Source organism: Pistacia vera, unplaced genomic scaffold, assembly GCF_008641045.1.
Source record: "Pistacia vera cultivar Batoury unplaced genomic scaffold, PisVer_v2 Contig485, whole genome shotgun sequence".
Lineage (NCBI taxonomy): Eukaryota > Viridiplantae > Streptophyta > Magnoliopsida > Sapindales > Anacardiaceae > Pistacia > Pistacia vera.
The window spans coordinates 530,691-540,085 of NW_022196318.1; the positions used below are offsets into that span (position 1 = coordinate 530,691).

Consider the following 9,395-nt stretch of genomic DNA (forward strand, 5'->3'; position numbering starts at 1 on the left):
AGTTTTAATTTCATGATTGAGTGTTTATCTCTTTGCTTAATGACTTTTGGATGCTTGATCACCATTCAAATGCGTGTTGTTCACAATGAGATTGAGAAGTGATTTTTGATTGTGCCTCTTGGGATAAATACCGTAGACCAAGCAAATGCTAGAGATATGTTTAGCGATCTATGAAATCTAGATAGAATTCCATAAAGCTTAAAAGACATTGAACTATTGATCTTCATTTTATTGGGTGTGGAAGTTTAATAGGGATAAGTAGGAAAATATAGCTTGAGAAGGTATGTTTTACAACTTAGGGATTTCGATTTTCAATCAAAGAATTAGAACTTGGGTAGTAGATTCTATGATTTGGGTTAGCGTATCTAGGAGAAATCAACACCCTAGCATTTTTTTTTTTTTTTTTTTTGCATTGTTTAATTAGTTAAGTTGTTGGGTTTTGCTTTAATTTCATTATCATTCATTTATATTTTGTTAATTTGTATTTAGTTCATTAATTTTCCATCAATCCAATTTATTGTTGCTTCAAGTATGACTTAAACTAGATAAATCAGTACTTAGTAACACTATCCTCGTGAGAACGATACTCTACTTATTACTTTATTACTTTTTGTGACTAATGCACTTGCTACACATTGCATGTTATAAATTCAGTGCATCAATATTGAAATTAAAATTAGTGAGATTATATATTTAAATATTATATATATATATATATATATTTTTAATATTAATATTTGATGATATTACTATTAGTGAAGATAAGATATATGAAATATGAAATTCATATTTGAATTTAAATATATATTCAATATTAATATTTGATGATATTACTAATGGTAATATAAAGATATATGAAATATGAAATTCATATTTGAATTTAAATATATATTCAATATTAATATTTGATGAGATTAATAAAGATAATATATGAATATGAAAATCATATTTGAATTTGAATAAGATGCCATGTGGATTATTACCTTGTTTGGCAACAAGGATTTACTATTCTAGTCATGGAATAAATTTATTCCTAACTAGACTAGGGTTTTAATTTTTGTTGCATGTAAAAGGCAACTTAAAATCAAAATAAAATGATAGAACACATTAATTAAATAAGCTACTCACCTTACTCTCTCTCATGTTTTTCACTTGGTGGAGAAGAGAATTTTTCTTGAAGAAAAATTTTGAATCCTTTTTGCTTGTGTGTCTTGCTAGCACTTGGGACTACAAGTCGATCGTCATTCTACCTTCGTGTGGATACCGAGAGTTCACTCTTATCTTAGAGTGGGAGCGATTCGTATCGATTGAAGGAGCCTCCAAATGCTGGTATGAAATCTGGAAATTTTATATTCAGTATCATTTTATATATAAATAACGTAGATCGGGTATAAGGTTTTTGGGTTCAATGTTGTTGTTGGGGATTTTATTTTTAATTTCCGCTATGCAAACCCCATTAGCGACTAACAGAGGAATTAACAAATTGGAGTAGTTTTTTATTACTGTAACATGGAGATTAATTGTGGTGAAGAGTTAACAAATTCTTTCATTTTGTTTTGTTTTTGGATGTCAAAATGCTACGTGACAACGTAGTATATTCCAATTTTTATCTTGAATTTATTCTAATAAACCCAGTTTATATTGAGCTAAAAAATGTATTTTTGTAAAGAGTTATTGGATTGGTATTGTTATGCCTAAAAAGTCAAGCCTCTGTCAGCTCATTTAATGTCTTCTTGTACAAGCTACCAAGCCCATATCTCCAAAGATATTCTCACCAACCATATCTCCTTTTGAGAAATGAATGGACGAGAGTCTTCCATGTGTCAAGGCAACTTGCAAGACACTCATTACATTGAGTGTTTAGATGTATAAATGGGCACTCCTCTTCCCGAAGAAGGAGGTTAGGCTGATATTTGAGCTTCATTTTATTCTCTCTCTGTAAACACTGTATTTCTTCCTCTTTGTATGTCTTACAAGCAATATCATAGAAATAGTCAGTGAGTAATAAAATAACAGTGGATGTAAGAGTCACCTGTTGAGCATCCGAACCACTATAAAAACCCCTTCTTGCCAATCTTTTGTTTATTTTTCTGCAAAATATATAATCTCAGCTCCATATTCAAATCTCATGGATCCATTCACGTGTGTCTCCTAAGTCAGCTCAGCGTTTCCCACGAGCGAGTCGTTGGCATCTAAAATCAAGCGTCAACAGGTATTAGAAATGATTATTTTTTGACTAATTCCTTATAATGTTCAATGGTTAGAAACTTGTGATCTTGTTATTTAAAAAAATTTAACAATGTTTCTTTTAAGAATGTGTGAGAATTTGTAGAAAAAAAATTCTGTTTTTTTGAAAATATTGAAAACGAATACGACAAATGGAAACACAATCTATGTTGCCTTGAAAATAATATTTAAAAAATGTGAAATAAAGAACACATTTGGTATGAATGTTTGAAAACACAGATTATAATGAAAAATACAAAATTTGTTATTTTTGATAAAATCTTTTCAAATTACCACTTATTTTGTTTATCTTGATCAATGTTTTAAATATAAAAAAATTTAATTTCGTCATAAAAATATTGTTTTAAAAATAAGTGTTTCTTTTAAGAGAGAAAAGTGAGAACAAAAGGAGAAAAAGAGAAAAAATTTAATTATTGTTATTATTATTTATTTATTTGAAATTTTTATCTCTTTTTGCTCTTACATTCTCTTGTTTGGTTGACAATAAAATTAAAAAAAATCATATAGAAACGTTTGTCATACATTTTACAAAAAAATAAAAAATAAAAAAATTTGGAAATGAGTTTGTAACCAAACATGGCCTAATAGTTACAATTAATATTACTTTCTACCCTATCACTTAAAACCGTTTGAATGAGATGCAGTAAGCTGCTTTATTTAAAATAGTATTTGATAAAATACACAAAATATTTTATTGCTTCACTTGAACAACTGAAGTCTGAACTTTTATAAGTCATAATGCAAAATATTTGTTGACCTAAATACATTGTGTTTAAAGGATGATAAAATAACAAATTCTAATTCTTTTGGATTTCAATAAATTTAAAGTCTTTGGATCATAGTTAAGAGATTATAGTCAACTTTTAGACGCCATGTCTTAAAAAAATATCCAACCAGGGGTGATCTTAAATTACTAAACTTTAGAGGGGTTAAAAAATAACCGTATCTTCAAATCTTAAATTATATTAACATATGGGTGTTGTCTTCTCTGCTATAATTTATGAACTTTCCAACAATTTGCAGTACATATTCATCAACCTATTGTAGGTTTTCAATCTAGGAGTGAACCCACTCTCTTTCATGAAGCTCAAGATCTCATTTGTTTTGGTAACTATCTGCCTCCTGCCATAAATCAAAATCATGGCATTTAGAGTGGTTATGTCAGGGGAAAATCCTTTTTTCTTCAACTCTAAGAAGGCATGCTCTGTTTCTATAAGGAGGTCACTTCTACTATTAACCAAAACAAGGGTCTTCAAGAGCACAGCATGAGGTTCAATCAGACCAGAGAATATTTCTTCTGCAAGAGTAAGCATCCGGTTAATCTCCTTGCCATTGGCATAAGCATGAAGCAATGAACAGTATGTTAGCTCATTGGGTTTCCAACAACCATCTTTCATTTCAGCAACTATTTTCTCACACTGTTCCCACATCCCTCTCCGAGCCAAAGCTGCCAAAACAGTATTGTAGGTGGAAAGATCCGGTGTAACTCCAGCTTCCAGCATTCTCTTATAAACAGCCATGGCTTGGTCAAAAGAACCAGAACGACTGTATGCACCAATTAGGGTGTTGAAAGTGTCCCTCCCAGCAATGAACCCTGCCCTCTTCATCTCCTTGAACAAACCTGACACTTGCGAGTCCATCCATTCTGCCCAATTAATGCCAGAAGTGTGTTCCAAGTAACAATGTCTGGGTTACAATTGCATCTCTTGATCTCATCAAAAACCTTCATCATCTCCACAAACTTCCACCTGTTTCCATGCATCTTAATCAAAACATTAAAAGTACAAATATCTGGCTTCCACCCTGCACTTCTCATCTCCTCAAAAACCTTCATTGCGGACTCATCCTTCCCGGCTTTCTCAAACCCGGATAAGAGGGTGGTGTAAGTTAAAACATCAGGCTTAATCCCTATTTCCACCATCTGGTTTTTAAGCTCCATCGCCTCTTCCAACAAACCAACTCTGGCATAAGCTGATATCAATGAATTGTAAGTCACACTACTGGGTGAACAGCCATTAACCTCCATCTCCCTTAATACCTCCACGGCTTCTTTAGGCCGCCTAGACTTCCCATAAACATTCAACAAGGCATTATAAGTAACCTTATCTGGACTAAAACCTGCTAATTTCATTTCCTCAAAAACCCAAGCTGCTTCTTCATACAAAGAACCCCGCCGACGACCACTTATAAGCGTATTATAAATATAAGAATTTGGGGCAACTCCGGCATTCTTCATTCCCTCTACTAGAGTCAGAATCTTATTCCAGAGCATACCCATTTTCCCATACACATTCAAAATCACATTGTAAGTGATCAAATCAGGTTTACACCCCTCCTCCTCCATCTTCTTGAACACCATCACAGCCTCCCGATACCTCCCATTGCTAGCATAAGCACTTATGAATGAAGTATAAGCACAAACATCAATATCAATCCCATCTTTATGCAAACTATTCAACAACGAGGCCGCAGCCGAAACTTTACCTTCTTTCCCTAACATACTAATAATTACAGTTATAACAGAACCATTCAAGACCAACTCACAATCTTTACGACTCCTAAACCACTCAAACACACTCAACGCCAAGTCACATATCTTGTAAAACCCTAAACCCTCAACAATACCAAAGGTGGAAAAGTAACCCGCCCGGCCCGGCCCGCGGCGGGTTACATGCTTTGGCGGGCTGGGCTTAACCCGCCCGCCAACAAAGACGGGCCGGGTTAGGCCCGCCAATTTAGGGAGAGTGGTTGGCTCAGCCCGGCCCGCCAGCCCTAACCCGCCGGGTTAGGCACGGTCCGGGCCGGGTTAGCCCGATTTTCTTTTTTTTTTTGTGTTTTTTTATTTTTTTTGTTTTTTTAATTTATCTTTTCAAATAAATAATTATAAATATAATTGTTTTTAGTTAACTTTTCAAATATCAATAATTCAATTCAATTCAATTTTTTTTTTTTGTTAACATTTCAAATATTAATTCAATTTTAATACAATAAAATTGTAATATAAGAAAAATTAGACTTATTCATTTATCAAAAAATAAAATAAGAAATTACAACAATTATTGTCTCGTTAAAAACCTCACCAAGAAAAACCCAATGGGAGAAAAACTTGGTAAAGAAAAAAGAGTGCAATAATTGACAATTAATTTACAAATTACATTTTACAAAACAACTAAATTGGGGGTGGTTCACTAGGACCTCCCTCATCTGTATCATCTATATTACAAAATTGAAATGATTCTACTAAAGCATTGTCGATAACCTCGTATTGATCTTGATGGCGCGATCGTTCCCAATCTCGAAGACATGTGAGGACTTCAATCATTTTTGGAGCAAGTTTAGTCCTCCTTTCATTTAAAATCCTTCCACTTGCACTAAATGTTTGTTCGGATGAGACGGTTGAGACAGGAACAGCGAAAACATCCAAGGCAAGTCTTGATAATACCGGAAAAATACATTTTCTGGCTCTCCAATACTCTAAGAGATCAAAGTGACCTGTTGAAAACATTTCGGGGGTTGCCAAATATTGTTGAAGTTCATTACTCTGCGACTCCATGGAGGACAGCATATTAGTTGTTGTTGTTGTTGGTGGTGGTGCTTCTGAAGAGGAGGCTGTGCTTCGGACTCGGGTCCTCTTCGGCCTATTCAGTGCATTCCAAGAGAATAAGTCTTCATTTGTTTCTTCTGCTACAGCTTCTCTGGATATTTCGCCTCTTTGCGACTGCGGGTTCCCATACCTGTTTTCATATTGGAAATATACTTCGAAAAGACTATTTTTTACCTCTCCTATTTGATTGATATATGATTCGTTTTGTAAATTTTCACTTAAATTGTCAAGACCATTTTCTAAACGTGCTAATTTAATTCTAGGATCAAATATAGCACCTAAACAATAAAGAAAAGGAACGGGTTTCCAATATTTCAAAAAAAATATTTCCATTGCCTTTATTGGTGCATGTAAAATTTCATTGTCTTTGTTTTTTGTAAATAACTCGGAAATTTTTATAATTGCATGTATTACCAATGGACTAGTAGGATAATACACACCAGAAAGTTGTAAAGTGGCTTGGTAAAAACATTTGAGAAAAGAATGAAATACTTTAGCTATCTTCCAATCATTTTCTACCAAATGATGAGGACCTCTATTATTTGCTACAAAATAACTAATTATATTAGCATAAGGTAAACATGAATCAAGCATTAAATAAGTACTATTCCATCTAACAGGCATATCTAATGCAAAAGTTCTAGGAGACATATTTGATTTTATACAAGCTTCTTGAAATTCAGCATTTCTTTTATTACTACTAGTAATCCAAGCTAAAGATTCCCTAATTCTATCAATATTTTTTTTAATTGTTTTCATACCACTTTTCACAATTAAATTAATAACATGACATGCACAACGTTGGTGAAAAAACTTCAAATTATTATATAAAAGATAATTATTTTGAAAAAATTCTATAGCTTTACTATTAGAACTTGCATTATCTAAAGTTAAACTTATCACTTTATCAATAATATCATAATCTTCTAAAACTTCAATAATTTTATTATAGATTTCTAAACCACTATGATCCACATCCATTAATCTAAATCCTAATAAAGATTTATTTAATTTAAATTCATTATCAAAATAATGACTAGTCACACAAATATAATCTTGTTTAGCTCTACCACTCCAAATATCAGCAGTTAAAGCCACACTAATATGACAAGTATGAAATTTATTTTTTAATTCTAATTTCATTTTTTTAAACAATTTTATTAAATCATTTCTAGTTGCAGTTTTAGAATAACTTTTAAATCCTGGAAAAAATGAATTTTGAACAAATCTTTCAAAATATTTATCTTCTGCCATATTAATAGGTTGATCAGATGCAGCAATATATAAAGCTAACTGTTCCCTATATACATCAGAATTATAACGCCAAGTAGTACCCATATTAGTTATTTGAGTTTGATTGCTTTCTCTATTTCCATGTTGATTAATATGTTTATTAGCATGCCTTTTTAAAGTACTAGTACCATTACCTGAATCAGCTTTATAAACATTTGCACAATATTTGCATCTTGCTTTCTTGACTTGAACGCCATTTTCTGTCTCGTAAAACTTGTCGAAATGCGCCCAAACGTCTGATGTGTGTCTGTTTTCGCTTTCGACGGCAGTTGATGATCCCGCCTCAGCTTGAGATGAAGTTGGACGAGGACGACGATTACGAGGACGACTTCTAGAACCACCGGGCGCTGTTGGAATCGACGGCATATTTTGAGGTGTATCGGATTCTGAGACTGGGATTGGGACAGCGGGACTATTTGAATCTCCTGCATTCATAGTAAAATCAGCGGGACTAGGACTAGGATAATAGTTTTCTTCCTCATTGAAATTGATGGGAGAGAAATATCTATCCATTGTAGACTTGTAGTTGAAAAAAAAAATGATGTAGAAGAAATAAAAATTAAAGAAAGAGATTTGGAATATGGAAATTGGAAATATGAATTGAAAATTGCAAAACCTAATAAAAATTAAAATAAGAGCAAATTGATAACAAAAATATTAAGAGAATAAATGAATAATTGAGACTTGAGAGTTGAGAGAATAGAGATTAGAATAGAGAATATGAGAAAATGAGAGAATTTGAGTTGTGAGAAAAATATGAGAGTTTAGGGCCAATTTATAGAAAAAAATAGAGAAAGAAAATGACGAAAAAAACCCCTCCAACGGCTATAAAACGGCTATATTTCAAGGGTAAAAGTGTAATTGAAAAAAATAAAAAAGATTTACATTTTTTTTTTTTTTTGGGGCAACCTGGCGGGTTGGCCGTTGGCAACAGCCAACCCGGCGGGTTGGCTATGCCAACCTGCCAGCAACCCGCCGGGTTGCGGGCCTCTTGCAAAGAGGACAAATTAGCAACCCGCAGGCCGCCGGGTTACCATTGTGCAACCCGGCCCACCCGGGGGTTGCTGGCGGGTTGGGCGCAACCCGGCCCGCCATTAAGGAGGGCCGGTTTGAGCCCTCTTTTTTACGGGCCGGGTTAGGGTTGGCCCACCTAACCCGGCCCATTTTTTCCACCTCTAAACAATACCCAACATATCAAAACTCAAAGCATCAATCTTTACATCTCGGTTTTCCCGATAAGACTCAAATAACTGTAACAAAACACTATCAATATTTTTAACATCAAAAGATTCATCAATTAAAGATTGGAGAACCCACTGACCTTCACCGGAGAGGCGGTGGTTTGACCAGGGTTTCCCACGGTTAACGTCACGTGACTTCCCAATTCGGGTTCTGTCACTGGGTATGGAAGATGGAGAGTTAAAGGGTTGTGAAGAAGTGTGCGAGGGGTTTTGTTGGTGAAGGAAGTCTAATATAAGAAGAGTAAAAGAGGGAGGTGATGAAGTCGTCTGTTGTTGTGGTGATGAGGGCGTTGTGGATTGAGGACTGTGTTGGTTTTGGTTAAGAAAGAGAGGCTTTAGGAGAAGAGGCAGAGGTAGATTTTGTGCCATCGAAGAGAGGGAGTGTGGAAGGTTTTAGTGGATTTAGGAGTCTTTGTCTAAGCTTAAGCTTATAAGCCATGTGGAAGGTTTTAGTGGATTTAGGAGTTTTTGTTTAAGCTTATAAGCACTGCTTATAAGTTCTAAAATTAAGTTGATCTGTTTATTTATAACCTTTTTGAGCTTATAAAAAAAAAAAAAAAAAGTTGGATGGAGGTACTTTTTTTGTCTTATAAGAATTTTACTTATAAGCTAGTTTGACCAAGTATATTACCACATTATCTTTATTTAATTTTAAAATTCCATAGTATATCCTTGTTTAATATAATACATTTTTTAGTCATTTTATAATAAAATATATTTATAAGCTATATTTTATCAAACACGTTAATTACTTATCAGCCACTTATAAATACTTTAACCAAACACATAATTGCTTAAAATTTCAAATGCTTATATTAGATTGTTGCTTATAAGCTAATTTTCATAAATTCATACAAACACCTCTTGAGCTTGTTGGTTTATAGATAGAGTAGCTGTAGATTGAAGGAAGATTTTTGTTTGGGGAAAGACAATGACGATAGTTGGGACCATAACCCTGCAATTACTTTCAACCTGCCCTCAAATTTTAACCCCTTACATCAACTCTTTAA

The 9,395-nt window shown here is 33.6% G+C and overlaps 1 pseudogene; it reads right to left on the bottom strand.

Annotated features, from left to right (window-relative positions):
- Nucleotides 1-3,245: 3,245 nt before the first annotated feature.
- Nucleotides 3,246-8,754, bottom strand: LOC116146910 (annotated as a pseudogene).
- Between the last annotated feature and the right edge of the window lie 641 nt (nucleotides 8,755-9,395).